The following is an 18,216-nucleotide window of genomic DNA, read 5'->3' as shown; positions in this document are numbered from 1 at the left end:
CGATGCCAGCCCACTCTTTGTCTCCCATCCAGAGGCCTTCCGCGGGTATATCTCCAGGCTTACCCATGCTCTCTGGCTCAGGGGATTTAGGGTCAGTGGTGGGAACCTGGGCGGCAGGGATGGTAGTTAGAGCAGCTCTGTTAGAACAGAAAGGTCAGGCTGGAGAGGTGGCCACCTGGGCCTGCTGGCAGGAGCCGGAGAGGGGGCCCCTCAGGCCTCCAGCCTGTCGCAGCCCTCCCCCCAAGCTCACTGATGATCCGGGGAGCTTTGCACCTCTCCATTTAGCAACGACTGCTTCACGGGGTCACCCAGAGTGACCTCAACACACAGGTGTGGCAGGGGACAGTCCAGGCCTGGCGCTAGGGTGTACACACATACACACACCACTCCCCTCTTTAAAGTTGAACTCTGGGAACCAAGCCTTCCTCCTCCAGTCCTGCTCCATGCCAGCCCCCAGGGCTCCTCCCATGACCTTTTCCTGACCTTGTTGTTTCCTGGCTGGTCTTGGGGTCTCTGATGAATGTGCCTCCGTGCCTCAGTTTCCTTCCATGTGATGTAGAGGTACCTGCAGCTGCTATTCAGAACATTGTTAAAGAGACGCTTTAAGGGCTGCCAAGATGGTTCAGTCAGTAAGGGTGTTTGCTTCCAGGCCTGACAACTGGAGTTTGATCCAGAGGACCCGCACGGTGGAAAGAGAGCACCAACTCCAGCAAGTTTTCCTCTGATCTGCCATGTCACACAGGCACACCTCACACTAAATAAATAAATGTGATGAGCAACCCAATTTCTCAAATAACGGAGGCCCTTCAGGTAGCTTTTCCTCTTCGAATCCTACCCTTTCTTCCCAGGAGCGGCCACTAGCTTCAAGGAGGTGTTGGCAATTGTTTGCTTTAAAATGGAAACAGTTTTGCTCCATTTTGCTCCATGTGAATAAATCTGTCACTGCCATGGGGTGTCATGTTGCCTGTTTTTCAATTTTGTATAAATAGCATCCTGTTTTGACCTTCCGTGACTGGCTTTGACCCTCAGCAGCTCAACAAAACATTCATGAGTTGAGTTTCTTCCCTTCCAAGCGAGTCTCAGAGTCTGGCACGTGACACACGGTCTCTGATGCACTCTGTCTGCTGAGGATGGGACACGAAGCTTCCAGTCAACCCCGTGCTCTCATCAGCAGGGGTGGCAAGGACTGCCTGAACATGTTGCTGCTTGTTAATATCTTCCCCCATCTGCAAGAAGTGACACATTTTCACTAGCCTTGGCCTTGAAGGAGAATTCCTCAGTCATAGGAGAAAGACTTTCTTGGGCACACAGCCCTCTCGTCGGACTTTAGGCTTTGAATTGTTACTATTTGAGGTCACAGGCCAGCTTGACAATCCGAGGAAAGCTAAACATTGTTGCAATCTCTGACAAAGGGCTGACAACCACGGGTGGCCCGTCAGGACTTGACGCATGACTGATCCAACTTGAGGACCCTGGAAAATAGACCTTTGATCTATTTTCCAAGACCAAAGATTCAACTTTGAGGAGTTGGAAAGGTGGTTCAGTGGTTAAGGACTGTTGCTGTTTGTGTAGAGGACCTATGTTTGGTTCTCAGCACCTGTATTGGGTGACTCACAACTGCCTGTAACTCCAGCTATGGGGATCCAATGCCCTCTTCTGCCCTCTGCAGGGACTAAACTCTCTCTCTCTCTCTCTCTCTCTCTCTCTCTCTCTCTCTCTCTCTCTCTCTCACACACACACACACACACACACACACACACACACACACACACACACAAATCTTTACAAAATAATAATGATAATAGTTGACTAATAAAAGTGGGCTGAGGGCTGAATGGTGGTGGTGCACGTCTCTAATCCCAGCATTTGGGAGACACGGCAGGCGGATCTCTGTGAGTTAGAAGCCAGACTGATCTACAAAGCGAGTTCTAGGACAGATAGCCAGGACTGTTACACAGAGAAACCTTGTCGGGATACAAAGGAAATAACTCAACAGGAGAGCAATTGTTTGGCAAGTGTTGCATTCCCAGAACCAACAAGAAGACAAAAAGAAAGAAAGAAAAGATAACAAAATAACCTATGACAGTTGGTTTATTTGAGACAGAGTGTTACTCTGTAACCTAACCTCACGTGATCCACATGTATAAACACACACACACACACACACACACACACACACACACACACACACCACCACCACCACCACCAACAACAACAACAACAACAACAACAAATCTATGTTAGGCAAGCTCCAGTCACACATGAGCTGGATGTTGCTGTTGGTCTTGAGTTCAATGTCAATGAAGCAACAGTCCGTATTTATGGGGCCAGTGAGACGGCTCAACGGGTTGACTGGGCAGCAAATCTGATGGCCTGGTTCAATATCTGGGACCCTTGTGTTTAGAGAAGAGACCTGACTCCCAGGAAGTGTCCTCTGACCTCCCCCTATGCACCATGGCACACCAGTGCCCACACCCTTATACATGCACACACAATAAATAAACAAGTAAATGTAATAACACTGAAGAAAGGACAAATGCGTATTTACATTTATTTATGTGTGTGAGTGTGAGTGTGAGTGTGTGTGTGTGTGTACACAAGCCTGGACATGCCTCAGCAAGTATATGGAGAGTCGGTTCTCTCCTACTATGTGGGTCCTGGGGATCGGACGGAGGTTGTCACCTTGGATGTGCGGTCTTGCTGGCTTCTAACCATGGATATTTGAACAAAGCCCCACAAATAAACGAAGCTGTGTATTGACTGGCTGATGAAGATGTGGCCACTCTTTTGGGAACCTGACTCTCGCCTTCCCTTAGGGCAACGGTTCAGTAATGGCTCATTCTGTATTCTGGGCAACTTTATAGACCACACCCGCCACAGGGGTGATGGTGCAGGTCTGTAATCCAAGCCCTCGGGAAGGGAAGGCAGGAGGAGCACAAAGTTCAAGGCCACTTGGTGAGAGTGTCTCAAAGTGCAAAGTAAAAACAAACAGTAGTGATAGATACAGGGCTCAGAATGGACCTCAATGACAGAGCATCTGTGCAAGGCCCCAAGATCGCCCCCCAAGTGCACACACAGGAACACACACACACACACACACACACACACACACACGGGAGGATGTGCTAGGGATGTAGCTCAGTGGTAGAGCACCTGCTCCAGCATGTGTAAGGCCCTACCTTTAATACTTAGTATTGGAAGAGATTCCCCAACACACACACTTTTTTTTTTTTTCAGATAAGGTCTCATGTAGCCCAGGTTGGCCTCCAAGAATGACCCTGAGCTTCTGATTCTCCTGCCTCTACCCACTGAGTGCTGGGATGATAGATGTTTGCCATTACACCTAGTTGGCTTCTTTTTTTTTTTTTTAAAGATTTATTCATTTTTATTATATTTGTATGACCGTTTTGCCTGAATGTGTGTCTGTACACATGTGAGTGCCTGGTGCCCTCGAAGGCCAGAAGAGAGCCTTGGATCCCATAGGAGTTAGGGGCAGTTGTGAGTTGCCCTGTGGGTGATGGGAACAAAACCCTGATCCCCTATCAGAGTAGCAAGTGCTCGTAAGCACTGAGCCGTCTCTCTGGCCCTGTATACCTGTGTCTGTTTTAATGTGGTACTAGGGATCAAATCCAAGGCTCTGTGTATGCTAGGCAAGCACTCTACCAGCTGAGCTACGTCGTGCTATTTTTAGTTTATATATAACATCTACATCTTGGCAGGGAATATCCAGGGACCAGAGACCCCACTGTATCTACTCAGGATCTTTCTAGAACTCTGGAATCCACAGACTAAGAACTGGTGCTGTCTTCAACCCCAGGGGGCTTCTCTCCAGAACCCATTCTCTCCTAAATGGACCGTCACCTCAGCCTTTCCCATCCCCAGCCTGTTTCTTGGAATGGCCCACCGTAACCCCGAAGGGGTTGGTTATTTTTCTGATGTTCAGCTCTGACTCGGCCCCTCCTCTTCTCCATAGCCTCCCCGGGCTCCCCATTGCTCTTGGAAAAGTCCAAAGCTCCCCATCCTGGCCCCAGATCTCTCAGGGGCTGGCACCTGCTCGGTCTTATCTCCAGTCTCACCCCATCTCACCCAACACCCCAGTCACACGGAAGGTCTCAGAGTGCCCAAGGCACGCTGGGTTCTCTCTCCCTGTCTCAGGAAACGTGTGTGGAATGAAAAGACAGTCTGGTGGCCAAATACAGTGGGTCTAATGGTTGCATAAATCCTGTGCGATTAGCAATAATTCTAGCTGGTATTTACTGAACTCTGCGTATTACCAGCCCCCGTGTTAATCCTCACAGCAGCCCCAGGGAGGTTGGTCCTATTCTTAGCTGGGTTTCATAGTTGAGGAAAGACAGACTTGCGGAGATTAAGTCTCCTGCTGGGGGTCTGTGGCAGAGCTGGGATCTCCCATGTAAACCCGCCGCATCTCACACCCTCGGCATGAGTTTGTGACCCAAGGGCTCTGGGCAGATAAATGTCAATCAAGGTTACTGTTTTCTCTCTCTCTCACTTCCATCCCACCTCAATACAAACTTCCTGGGACTTTGCCTAAGCTGAGCCAGGAGTAGGGGGCCGGCCTCAGGCGAGAGCAGATGGCTTCTGTCCTTGCCCTATGGGTGTTTGCAAAGTATGCAGACAGGCCTGCCAGTGATTATGAAACAGGGCGCACCTGATCTAAGGGAGGTGGCAAAGTCAAGCCCCAGAGTAGCTCTCAACGGTCCTATGGGACAGGAGTGAGGGAGGAAGAGGTGTTTGAGCAGAGCCCATGTGACAATCAAGAGTGGGAAGTGAGGTCCTTGCAGCGGGTTCTTATCAGAACAAGGAGATTAAGCAGCTGTTGAGCACCCACCCTGCTGCTAAGTATCGAGTGGTGCAGGGAATTCTGGGGTCCAGCAGAGACAAAACCGGCAAGCAGCTCTCACAGAGATCTACAGAGAGAAGAAACAGACCGGGTGGTGCTGCCCATCTGTTACCTCAGCATTCAGGAGGTTGAGACAGGAAGAGCCGCCGCTCAAGGGCAGCCTGGGGTATACAGTACGTTAAGGCCAGCCTGGGCTACAGGGCAAGACCATACTTGAAAACAAACAAACAATAAACAATAACAGGACTCCAGAGACAGGGCTGGGAATGTAGCTCAGTTGATAGAGCGCTTGCCTAGCATGTATGAAGCCGTGGGTTCAATCCCAGCATAAAAAAAGATGAGGCATGGGGGTAGGGGCTGGAGAGATGGCCCAGGAATTCAGAATACGCTCTTGCAGAGGACCTGGGTTTGGTCTCCACATGGTGACTCACTACCATCGTAACTCTAGTTCCAAGGAAGCCGACGCCCTCTTCTGACCCCTGTAGATACCAAGCGTGTATGTGGGGCCACATACATGCCATACATGCAGGCAAAGCAGTCACGCACATAAAATAAAAGAAATTAACCCAACTAGGCACAGTGATGCTCACTTGTAATCCCAGCACTTGGGAGGTGAAGGAGGAGAATCAGGAGTTCAAGGTCATCCTCAGCCACATAGCAAGTTCAAAGCCAGCCAATAATAATAAAAAAATAGACAGGAAGCAAATCCCTGGTTTCTCTCTCTCTCTCTCTCTCTCTCTCTCTCTCTCTCTCTCTCTCTCTCTCTCTCTCTGTGTGTGTGTGTGTGTGTGTGTGTGTGTGTGTGTGTGTGTGTTTGTGATAGCTAAGAGGTTTAGTGTTTCTTTTATGGGTAATGAAGATATTCTAAAAGTGACTGTAGCAATGGTTATTGGTTGAGCTCACACTGTAGTGACAGATCATATTAAACGTTTATTCTTTAATTAATCGATTTTGATACATTTTATTTATGGGGTGCATGCATGAGGTGGGGGCAATATGTGTAAGTCTGAGGGAGTTAGTTCTCACCTTCCACCATGTGAGTCTCAGAACTCAGGTCTCCAGGCTTGCTCGGCGAGCACCTTTACCAGCTCAACCATTTTCTTGGTTTATTTTCTATTTCTGTGATAAAGACTATGGCCAAAGCCAGCTTGGAGAGGAAAGCGTTTATTTGGCTTACACATCCTGAGTCACAGTTTGCTGAAGGAAGCCAAGATAGGAACTCAGGGCAGGAGCTTCAGGAAGGACCTGAAGCAGAGGCCGTGGAAGAACGCTGCCTACCAGCTTGCTCAGTCTGTCTTCTTCTTCTTCTTCTTCTTCTTCTTCTTCTTCTTCTTCTTCTTCTTCTTCTTCTTCTTCTCCTCCTCCTCCTCCTCCTCCTCCTCCTCCTCCTCCTCCTCCTCCTTCTCCTTCTTTTGTTTGTCTTTTCAAGACAAGGTTTCTCTGTGTAACAGTTCCAGCTGCCCTGGAACTCTCTTTGTAGACCAGGCTGGCCTCTAACTCACAGAGACCCCCCTGCCTGTGCCTCCCAAGTGCTGGGATTAAAGGCGTGCACCACCACCGCCCGGCTCAGCCTGCTTTCTTTTTTTTTTTGGTTTTTCGAGACAGGGTTTCTCTGTGTAGCTTTGCGCCTTTCCTGAGACTCAGTTGGTAGCCCAGGCTGGCCTCTAACTCACAGAGACCCCCCTGCCTGTGCCTCCCAAGTGCTGGGATTAAAGGCATGCACCACCACTGCCCGGCTCAGCCTGCTTTCTTATACAGCCCAGGACCACTTGCCCAGGGGTGGCACCGCCCACAGTGAGTTGGGTTCTCCTGCATCCACCATTAATCAAGAAAATGCCTTTACAGACTCCAGCTTGTATCAAGTTGACAAAAATCTAACCAGGAGAGTCACCCAGCCAGCCTTATTTATTTTTGAAACACAGTCTCATGTAGGCCAGACTGGCCTCTAAAACACTATGTAGCCAAAGATAAGCTTGAACTTTGGATCCCCCCCCTCCAAACTCCTGAGTGCTGGGATCATCGAATCTATTTTTCTCAGGGTAGGTGATTCAACCCAGCGCTTCATGCATGGCACACTAGTCCTGTACCAACTGAGCTACACTTTCCAGCCTCCTTTAAAAGTTTTAACCCCCCTTCTGTATATAAAGGTGTTATCTTCAGGACTGACAACATGGGTCAATGGTAAAGGTACTTGCCATCAAGTCCTAATGACCCGAGTTCAACCCCCAGGTCCCATGTGATGGAAGAAGAGAAACGACACTTTCAGGTTGTCCTCTGACCTCCACATGTACCATGATGCTGCGGGCCGCAGGAATCTACCATAAGAACTCAGCTGGTTATGGCAAAGTCACTACCTGGAGGGATCAGGGAATTCCTCCAGAGGAAGACAAATCCCAAGGAGTTTTTGGTGTTACTTGGCTTGTTATTTATTAGCTGTATTCTGTTATGAAAATCATGTGTGCCTTCATAGTTTTCCCAATTGATTTTTCCCTAAGAAGGGCTAACAATGTGGACTGAATCACTCTCTAGACATACATATTCCAGGCATTTGGAGAACAGTCTCAGGAAAGGCTTCCTCTGGAATCAGATATCTCCCCTAGCCACTTTCAAGGACTAAAGAAGACACCACCCAGGTGGTCGCCCAATTTCCGAGGACTAACAGTGATAACCACCCACAGGCGAGTCTCCTGACTTAAGGTAAATTCCACAAGGGGACACTGCCTAGGTCAGGTAGACATTAAGTAATAGCTTTATACAATTTAGCTCAGATCCCTCCTTTCTTACAGCCTTACTAACTTTATAGACCTCTAACTCCTTACCTAACAACTTCTAGGAATATTTAGATAACCTTCTGTGCTAACACCTATGCTCAGTCAGAACTCCCAGCTCAAGCCTCCCTGTAATTATCCTTATTGGTAGCATCTGGCCAGGTCCATCACTGGATGGAGGAAAGTACCTTATCAGAGATACCTCTGTACTCTCTAAGAACAGACTTAATCCAGGCTACCTGTTTGAGAAGGCCTGGCAGATGTGCCAATTAAGCCTTACTTCCTCCTTTCCCAAACCTTACCTCCAGTTCCAGATCTCCCTTTAACTATCACCAGAGACATCTACCTGTACACAGGTTGCCTAGAGACTGAGCACACTTTCCCCCACCCTGCAGAAAAACGGCAGACAGCTTGGACAGATAGGAGCCACAGGAAAAAAGAAGACAGTTTTATTTTCTCCCATTGACCTAGCAACTTATAGATTTTTAACATCTTTTACCAAACACATTTAAGAATATAGTTGTGCACATAAGATCCCTCTTCTTAGATATTACCCATATTTAGCCTTTAGTTAATTCATTAGTCACTTCCCCTTTGGGTCACAAATGGTAATTAACACCTAGTGCCCCTCTTTGTGATTCTTATCACCCCTCCATTTGATCCTGATAGCGGACAATCACTGCCTGAGGAAGTTCAGGCTGAGTGTCCTGGGTGGAGGGGAGGATTGTGATTTTGGGGGGATATATAACTGTAAAGCAAGGGACGAGGGGAAGAATTAAAGCGAATGGACCAAAGAACTCTGCATGCGTAGATTGATTTGCTGACCTTAAAGAATAGATTCTCAACTGGTTGATAGATTCTTCCCCGGACCCTGGAAAGGAGACTATTAGGGGCTGGACCCCAATAGTCACTGATACCATGACACACGCACCTCCATACCATCAATAAATAAAGTTGATAAAAACTGCTTTCAGTGATAAGCAATTTCATCTTTTTTTGACCTGTGGGTTTTTTTTAAATTAATGACTGTATGCACATACATATGTATGTATGTATGTATGTATGTATGTATGTATGTATGTATGTATTTTCAATACTGAAGATAGAATCCAGGGACTTCCACATACTAGGTAACCACTCTAACCACTGAACCACACCCCTAGACTCTCACTAGGGGATTCTAGGCAGATGCCCTACCACTTAGACATACCCCAACCCCTCACTGGGGTAATCTAGGCAGGACTCTACCACTGAGCCACATCTTAGGCCCTCACTGGGGGATTCTAGGCAGAGGCTCTACCACTGAGCCACACCCCAAGCTCTGTTCTTGGTTTTGTATTGGTGAAATTATTAAGGCCACTCCACATAGTTAAAAGGAGATTTATTTAATGGCGTAACTTACAAATTAAGGGATAGGTAGGTCGCGGGGTCTGGGGAAGGTGTATCGCAGTCCAGCGGTGTTTTCTGGAGCTCTGCTTGGCCCACCTCCACCGTCCAGGGTCCCGGAACAGACAGAGAGCGCTGGCCCATCCAGATCTTGGGTCTCCAGGCGCCTCCCTTGGCCCCGCCTTGTAGGCATGACAGTTGCCGAAGTCTCAGTGGGGGTTGGAACTTCCAGATCAAAGCTGGGATGGCTACCCACCACAGTTTTGCTCTTTTGAGACAGGTTCTCACTATACAGCCACCAACAGCCTTGAACTCACAACCCTCTTGCTTCTGTCTCCCCAATACTGAGACTTACAGGTGTTCTTTGTCACCATGTCCATCTGTCCCCCGGCCTGTTTGAGCCTTACTTACCCCCTCTACAAAGTGGGGAGTCGGCTGGAATACAGTCCTCACCTTGCTTGTTTGCTGTGTGTGTTTACTGTGCATCTGATGCTGAGGACATGGTGAACCACACAGGGTCCCTAGGTCCCAGGGAGAAGGGGTGGATGACCAATGAGCCGATGAGGAGCATACAGGAGGGAGAGTGGCTGTAATTCCATTCAACAGAAGGAGGAACAAAGCCCAGAGAACTGGTTGTTTCGGTCATTCTGTACCCACTCTATTCCAGATACATTCTTTTAAAATTATTATTTGTGGCTGCCACACAGTGTACGGGTGGAGATCAGAGGACAGCTTCCAGGAGCTTGTTCTCTCTTTCCACCATCTGGGTCCTGGGGGTCAGCATCAGGACTGGTGACAAGTGCCTTTACCCTCAGAGCCCTCTCACGGGCCTTCCAGACATGGGTGGGGGTCAGTGATTAACCTGGCTGAGGCTGGCATGCTAGCAGGTGGTCCACGTGGATGGAGGGACACAGTGGCACGAATCGTTTCCTGTAAAGACACATGTGCAGCTGGGTATGGTGACACCCACATGTCATCCCAGGGAGGTGGAAGCTGGAGGACCAGGAGCTGAAGGCCAGCCTGGACCCCATCTCCACGGCATATTGTAGGCGTGGTGATGCATGACTATAATGCCAGCTCTTGGAAGGTGGAGGCAGGAGAATTCAGAGTTCAAGCTTATCCTCAGCTACAGATGACCTCAAGGCCAGCAAGAGCAGCAAGAGACCTTGTCTCCAAAAAAAAAAAAAAAAAGGTGATTGACACCTGAGAAATAACACTGGAGGTTGTCCTCTGGCTTCCAAACACACATGAACACACATGCATGTGCAACACACATACACGCCCGCACATGTGTAAACATGCACACACCGAGAGAAAAGAAGAAACATAAGTATCAAAGTCCTAATTCTTAGCATCTCAGAAAGTGATGTTATTTACAAATAGGATCACTGCAGTATCCTTCACTTTTACCAGCAGAGTGTACTCCCATACCAGCAGGGTGGAATCCTGTTTCATTCTGTCAATTTGACACAGTCTAGAATCTTCTGGGAAAATTAGGTTGGGCCTGTGGGCATTTCTGTGAAAGATTACCTTGATTGTGTTCATTGAGGTGGGAAGACCTGCCCATTATGGGTGGTACCATCCCCTGGGCAGGGGATACCAGATTGTGTAAGAACAGAGAGAGTGGAGTGAATACAAGCATTAATTCACTGTGGGAGTCTGGCTTCCACTTTTTGAAGGGTTCTTAGGTGGAGGAGAGAGGAATTAAGAAATGACAGATAGAAAGAGAGATGGAGACGAGAAGAAAGAAACGTAGGATAGCTTTGGGAGGGCTTGGATCCATACCCAACAGCCTCGTCCTTTAGTGAAAAGGGCTTTTTATAATATGCCAAAGGGAGAAGTAAAGACCTCCCCCTTGCAAGATCAAAGCACACCGCACAGCCAAGTGCAGACCCTTCCAAACACCTGGTAACCATGCACATGATCAAATCATCCCATGTCGCAGCCCTGCTGGGTAAAGCAAGCTCAGATCCTCTGACCCTGAGTAAGTTCTCACTAGGAAACCTCTGTGGACTCCCACAATTCACCGCTCTCAGCTCTTGACTGTGGAAATGCTGTGATTAGCTGCTTCAAGCTTGTGCTCCTTAGACCTCCCTGCAATGATGGACTGACTATAACCAGGCATTGTGAGCCAAATACACCTTTTCTCCGTGAAGTTGCCTTTGTCAGGGTATTTTACCAGAGCAACAGCAAACAAAGCTAAAACTTCATCAAAAAGACAACTGTCCTTATGGGAAGATGGTCGTGTGTAGACAAAGAGGTATAAGGAGATGCTGTGTGTCCTTATAAGGCAGAGGCCGAGGGGATGTGGCTGTAAGTCAGGGGACCCCGAAGGCTTCCAGGCAAAGGCAATGCAAGAGACCTTGTGTGGGTTCAGCTGTCTGAGTCGTGAGCTCAGACCTCTGTGCCCTCCAGGAGAGCATAACGTTTCACCTCTGTCGTTTTAGGCCTCTGCTTGTGCCTTGTCACAACAGCTTTAGAAAAGGAACAAACAAGTGGGTAGACCGGAATCGAAGAGAAAGAGTTCCTGCCTACACCTCGGCCAGGGACACAGTTAATATTGCTGGCAATAAGTTACCTGAATGACACATCTAACCCCCTCAGGAGGGCGGGACGGTTAGTGATGTAGAAACAGAGAGACAGAGGGAAAAAAGAGAGACGGAGACAGAGGCATGGAGAGAGGGTGACGGACAGCAAGAGTCAGTGAGAGACAGAAAGAGAGGGAGCGGAGAGACACAGGAAGAAACGGAGACGTAGAGACGGATAGAAAGACGCAAAGGCCGGGCGGTGGTGGCGCACGCCTTTAATCCCAGCACTCGGGAGGCAGAGCCAGGCGGATCTCTGTGAGTTCGAGGCCAGCCTGGGCTACCAAGTGAGTTCCAGGAGAGGTGCAAAGCTACACAGAGAAACCCTGTCTCGAAAAACCAAAAAAAAAAAAAAAAGAAAGACGCAAAGAGAGACACAGGGGGAGGCAGAGAGAGAGAGAGACAGAGAGAGAGAGACAGAGAGAGACAGAGAGAGACAGAGACAGAGAGACAGAGACAGAGAGACAGAGAGAGACAGAGACAGAGACAGAGAGAGAGACAGACAGAGAGACAGAGAGAGAGAGACAGAGACAGAGAGAGAGACAGAGACAGAGAGACAGAGACAGAGAGACAGAGACAGAGAGACAGAGACAGAGAGAGAGACAGAGACGGAGACAGAGACAGAGAACAAACCGTGGCGGGAGAGCCTGCAACAGGGAGATGAGACGCACAGAAAGGGCGGGGCCAACTGTTCATTTTCTGCGCTGTACCCTGAAGCGGCACCCACGAGGGAACTTGCTCTTTCTGTGGGTCAAGAATCCGGGCGGGACAGATGCGAGCTTCCCAAGAGTTCACTCGGATGTGGGCTGCCTTGGGTCCTGCTCCAAGCTCATTCAGATTGGGGCGGTACCCACTTCCATGTGGCCCTAGGCCTGAGGTTTTGTTTCCTGGTACCTTGCCGGCTATGGGATGGGACTGCTCTCGGTTTTAGAGACCATCTGTGTTCCTTGCTACGTGGTACAGTATGTGCACCTCCAAGGTCAGCAGCAAAGAGGCTCCCATGGGTGGCATCACCCTCCGACCTCAGGAGGAGCCTAGTTCCTCTTGGGACTTCATCTGATGGGGACAGGCCAACTGACAGCCGTCTGTCTCCCTGGGCTTCAGGGAAGCTGGTTAGTGTCACCTGCCAGGTCCCCCTACCACTGCACCTGGGAAATCATCAGATGGAATAAATGAACTTAAAGATCCTGGGGGCGGGGCGCTCACCTTATGTTTATGTCACGTAGGGGAGCAGCAGAGGACAGGGGTGGGTTGTAGGTGGGGGTGAGAGCATTTAGCATTTACAGGAAGGCCTGGAGGGAAGGTAGGGCTGCTCCAGGCAGAGAACTGCCCATCAAACCTACAGGAGGTAAGAGCTGGGCTGTACCAGGAATGGACAGAGTCAGGGGAGACAGCCAATGTGAGGTGCCTGTCCCTGGAAGCTTACATGACATTGACCCAGGAGAGCAGTTGGGTCTGTGGGACTGGAGCTAGCAACCTGGACAGAGAGTCGGTCTCTCTCCCTCTCTCTGTCTCTTCTATCTCCTCCTGATCTGTCTCTTTCCGTATTTCCCCATCTTCCTGGGTCTCTCTCTGTGTCTATCTCTCTCTCCACCTCTGTTTCTTCCCAGCTTTCTCTTTATCTCTCCATCTCTCTGTGTCTCTGTCTGTCTCTCTCTCTTTCCATATCTGTCTCTCTCCTTGTCTCCGAATCTTTGTGTCTCTGCATCCCCTCACCTCTCTTCTCTCTCTCTCCCCATCTCTGCCTGTTTCTCCTCACCACATCCCCTCCTCTTTTCTCCCTGATTTCGCTTCTCCTCCACACAGTGAGGGGTGGGAGCCCAGGGTGGCTGCTTAGTATTTGCCCAGCTGGTTCCCTGCCTGGCACCGTGTGGGTGGTGGCAGATAAGGCTCGGGGAGACTGGGGGCGCTGCCCAGCTGCATTCCAGAGCCAGCCGGGAAGAGGCACAGCTCTCACACTGGGGGCTTGGCAAGTTACTGTTCTTGCAGCCTTTGCTTCACCAGAGAGGAGTGTGCCCAGGTCTGGATCACCGTGGTCTCTGTTTTCCTGTTTGCACCTGCATCACAACATGTATGATCCAATGAAGTAAATAACATGGAGCCGGACCGATGTCACTCAACCTATAACACATCACCCTACCTATAACACACATCGCCCAACCTATACGACAATGCCCTCGAGGCAACTTGATGCATAGAAACGATCTAATGAGTAACTAAACCAGGACATGGGAAGGAGGGACAACATTTCCTTCTACCAAGAGACCAAGTATTGCTCTAGAAACTTGCATCTCTGTGAGGACCTTAATTGCCGCCCCTTTCCTCCCCACATACTTATTTAGTGACTTGTTTAAGAAGAATAAAAGCTAGGCCACCATGGTTGGGGGTGTGTATGATCCCAGTGTTCAGGTGGTTGAAGTAGGAGGATGGAATTGGAGACCAACCTGGGCTACCTGGGAAGACCTTGTCTGAAACGCAAAACAGAACAAAACCAAAACAAAATCCAGGCGTGACGGCATGTGCCTGTAATCTCAGTTAGGGAGGTAGATGCTGAGGATGAGGAATTCAAGGCAAGCCTCGATTCCATGAGACTTTGCCATCAAACAAAACCAAACAAAGAGTATGAGCTGGGCCTCGTGGGGAAGACGTGGTTCAAAATTCAAGGCCAGTCTGGGCAAATTAGAGATTCTGTCTCAAAATGAAGAGAGTCTGCAGAGATGGCTTAGTGGTTAAGAACCCTTGCTGCTCTTGCAGAAGATGGGAGTTAAGTAGAGATAAAAAGACAGAGAGAGACAGAGAAGAAGGGAATGGATGGCAAGGGGAAATAGAGACACAAAAAAACTGGGTGGTAAGGAGAGAAACAGAGATAGAGAAACAAACTGGAACCAGAGACAAAGAGACAGAGAAAGAATAGAGCACAATCACCTGTCACTCCAATCTCAGGGGATCCAGCGCCCTCTCCTGGCCCCCTTGGGCAACCACACCCACACGCTCATACACAGAGAGCCACATATACACAAAAAAGTAAATACTGCTTTAAAGTGAGAGATAGAGCTCAGTGGTGGAGTTTTAGCTCAAAATCCACCAGCAAAGGACTGGAGATGTGCCTCAGCAGTAGGGTTCTGGTCTGGGCTCAGCAAAGGACTGGAGATGTGCCTCAGCAGTAGGGTTCTGGTCTGGGTTCAGCAAAGGACTGGAGATGTGCCTCAGCAGTAGGGTTCTGGTCTGGGCTCGAGGTTTAAAAGAGAGGAGTTTGGGGCAGTGAGATGGCTCAAAGGAAAGGCACTTGCAGCCAAGCCTGATGATCTGAGGTCAATCTCAGAGACTCCCATGGATGAAAGAGAAAACTGACTCGTGTAAGTTGTCCTCTTCCCTCCACACCATGCTGGGGCACACATGCCCATATACTTGGGCACACTTGCACACACACACACACACACACACACACACACACACACACACACACACTATAATACATAAATAAATGTAAAAAATTGAAAAGGAATGAAAGAAAAGTAAGTAAAGAAAATAGTGGTACACACCTGTAGTCCTAGCACTTGGGAGACTGAGGAGAGTGAGGCAGGAGGATCACTAGTTGGAATATCGCCTGGGCTACTTAGGAGGGGGGAGCACCAGTTGGACTTACACACAGTTTTGCTTCACTCCTCACCAAGTATTCTCACAAAAGCCAGGGAGAATCTCTACATCAGAGAGGGCTTTGCTCTGTTTAGTTATGTGTCTTTGTCAAAATTTGTTGAGCATATATGTATGTCAAATATGTATTTAAATTTTGCTAAGGACAAGAAGCTTAGGCACTTGCTATGATGTACATGCCCAAGTGTTTGTAGTGAAATGATATTTGTAAGTTGCTTTGAAATGAAGTCTTTTTTAAAAGATGCACGAGAATGCTATACTTTTAACGTAACTTCTCTGTGAATTGCTGACTTAGTCACTTTTCTATTGCTCTAATAAGACACCGTAATCAAAGCAACTTATGGAAGAAAGCATTTACTTGGGGCTTACGGTTTCAGAGAGTTGGAGTCCATGACCATCACAGAGGGGAGCATGGCAGCAGGCAGGCACGGTGCTGGAGCAGTAGTTGAGAGCTTACATCCCGATTCATACTGGGAACGGCACAGGCTTTTGAGACTTTGAAGCCCACTCCCGGTGACATACCTCCTTCAACAAGGTCACATCTCCTGATCCTTCCCAAACAGTTCCTCCAACTGAGGACCAAGTATTCAAATATATAAGAGTATGGGTTCCATTCTGATTCAGACCACCACAATTTCAAATTGGTCTAAAATAAGGTTTTAAGTAAAAAAAAAATATATGGTGGATGGTAAATAGATGAATGGATGATGGATAGATATAAATGGATGATAAAGGGATGCATGAATAAACGGATAACAGATGGGTGAATAATGACTAGATGATGGGTTTAGGGTGGATGGATGGATAATAGATGGATGTCAATAGATGATAGAGGGATGAAGGCTGATGGAGGAATGGATGAATGATGAATGTAAGAATAGTCATCACAGATGGATATATGAATGATGGATGGATGGATAACAGATAGATTGGTGGATAATGAATGAATGGATAATGGATGGATGCCAATAGATGATAAGAGGGATGGGTGAATGGGTAGATGAATGATGAATGGATGATGTCAGTAGATGACAGAGGCATGAATGAAGAAGGATGGATGGATGGATGGATGATGAATGCAAGAATAGCCATCACAAATGGATAGGTAACAGATAGATGACAGACAGATGGACGAATGGATAGCAGATGACAGATGGATGGATGGGTGATGTATAGAGGTGTCAATGGGTGACAAAGAGATATGTGAATGATAGATGGTGATAGATGGATAATGAACATTGGGTAGAAGAATAACGATGATGGTAGATGGATAGGTTATGGATAGATGATGATGGATAGATGGAATCATGGGGAAAATACTGATTTTGGGCTCTAGGATACCAGCATCCATCCTTTCAGTTTCCTATTTGTTTAAAGATTTTCACAGAACGGTGGAAAACAGAAAAGAGAAAACCGAATCCTGGCTTCTGCACGAGGTATTCTACCATTCCCTGTTTCACTAGAAGACTTAAGAGTGTCCATATTAATCCTTCCATCACCTCCCAGAGCTCACCTCCTACCTTTCCTTCCTTCCACTCTTGTTTTTTTAGATTTATTCATATGTATGGGTGTTTTGCTTGCATGTACGTATGTACACTACATGTGTGCCTGGTGCCTGTGGAGGTCAGAAGAAGGCATTTGAATCCCCTGGAACTGGAGTTATAGGTGGTTGTGAGTTGCCATATGGGTCCTGGGAACCCAACTTGGGTCCATTGCAAAGTCAACAAGTGCTCTTAACCACTGATCCATCTCTTCAGCCCCCACCCTGTTCTTCCGCACTGCTTCCTCTGTAGGCAAGTTGGTCTCTTTGCTCCTTGACCATGCCATCCACATCTGTACCTCTGAACCTTTGTACAGCTGTGCTTTCCCTCTGAGACACATCCCAGTGATTGCTGTGACTCCATCCTTCAAGCCTGCTTCTATGGGTCTGTGCTTCCTACTCTCTGTGTCCTGTATCATCTTTCTCCACCTCTGGCCTAATAAGATGGTTTTTACATTTTCATTTATTGTGTGTGTGTGTATGTGTGTGAGTGTGTATGTGCATGCATGCTCGCACATCATGGTTAGTGTGTAGAGGTCAGAGGACAGCTTGTAGGAGGACATCTTGCAGGAGTCAATTTCCTCCTCCCATCATTTGGGTCTCGGGGGTTGAACTCAGGTCCTCAGGCTCAGCTGCAAGTGCCTTTACTGAGCCACCTCACTGGCCCTAAGATGCTTTCCAATCACTCAACTGTTTCATCTTCTTGTCCATGTCCTCCCACTAGAATGGAAGCCACACGTTGAGAAAGGATTGTGTTTCATCAACAGAAGAATGAAGAGCACCCAGGACCATGCTCTGCACAGTGTAGGGCTCCATGAGACAGTCCAGCATGAAGGAAGAAGGTTAAGAGTGAATCACTGAACAAGGACTAAGAATATGGGCCATGGAGTCACCGTGCCTGGGGCCATATCTGGCTATGCCACTTGTTGCCGTGTGGCCTTGGCTAAGTCACATGCTTGCTTCGACTACCTCCACCCCCTAAATGCTGGGACTGCAGCTATGTACCACCACACCCACCTCAGATCATATCTGGTTCTCGGATTTCCTCAGGAAAATGGAGATGACTGGCACCTTCACAATTGTTAACAGGAATTTGGGAATACATCTAGAGCTTTCTAAGAAAGGGAGTTGTAGACTTCCCACATGGAGCAGTAATTCTGTGCCTAGAAATCTGCCCTAGAGAAATGAGAACAGTGCATACCGTGCTGATCTGCTAAATTGCACGCAGGGGTTCCTGAGGGCGGTCATCAAGGCGTTCTGTCTTAGCACACTTTTCTTCTCAATCCAGGGTTCACGCACGGACTTCTTGCTTCTTTGATAGAACATCCTCCTGGGATCTGGTGTATGAGCATCCTTGTTCTGAACCCAAGCGTGGGCAAATCCTGACTCACCCAAACCCCACCTCCACAGACAGCCTCACTC

Source organism: Peromyscus californicus, unplaced genomic scaffold (assembly GCF_007827085.1).
Source record: "Peromyscus californicus insignis strain IS unplaced genomic scaffold, ASM782708v3 Scaffold_4__1_contigs__length_199733344, whole genome shotgun sequence".
In the NCBI taxonomy this organism is placed as follows: domain Eukaryota; kingdom Metazoa; phylum Chordata; class Mammalia; order Rodentia; family Cricetidae; genus Peromyscus; species Peromyscus californicus.
This window is presented reverse-complemented; position numbering follows the sequence as displayed.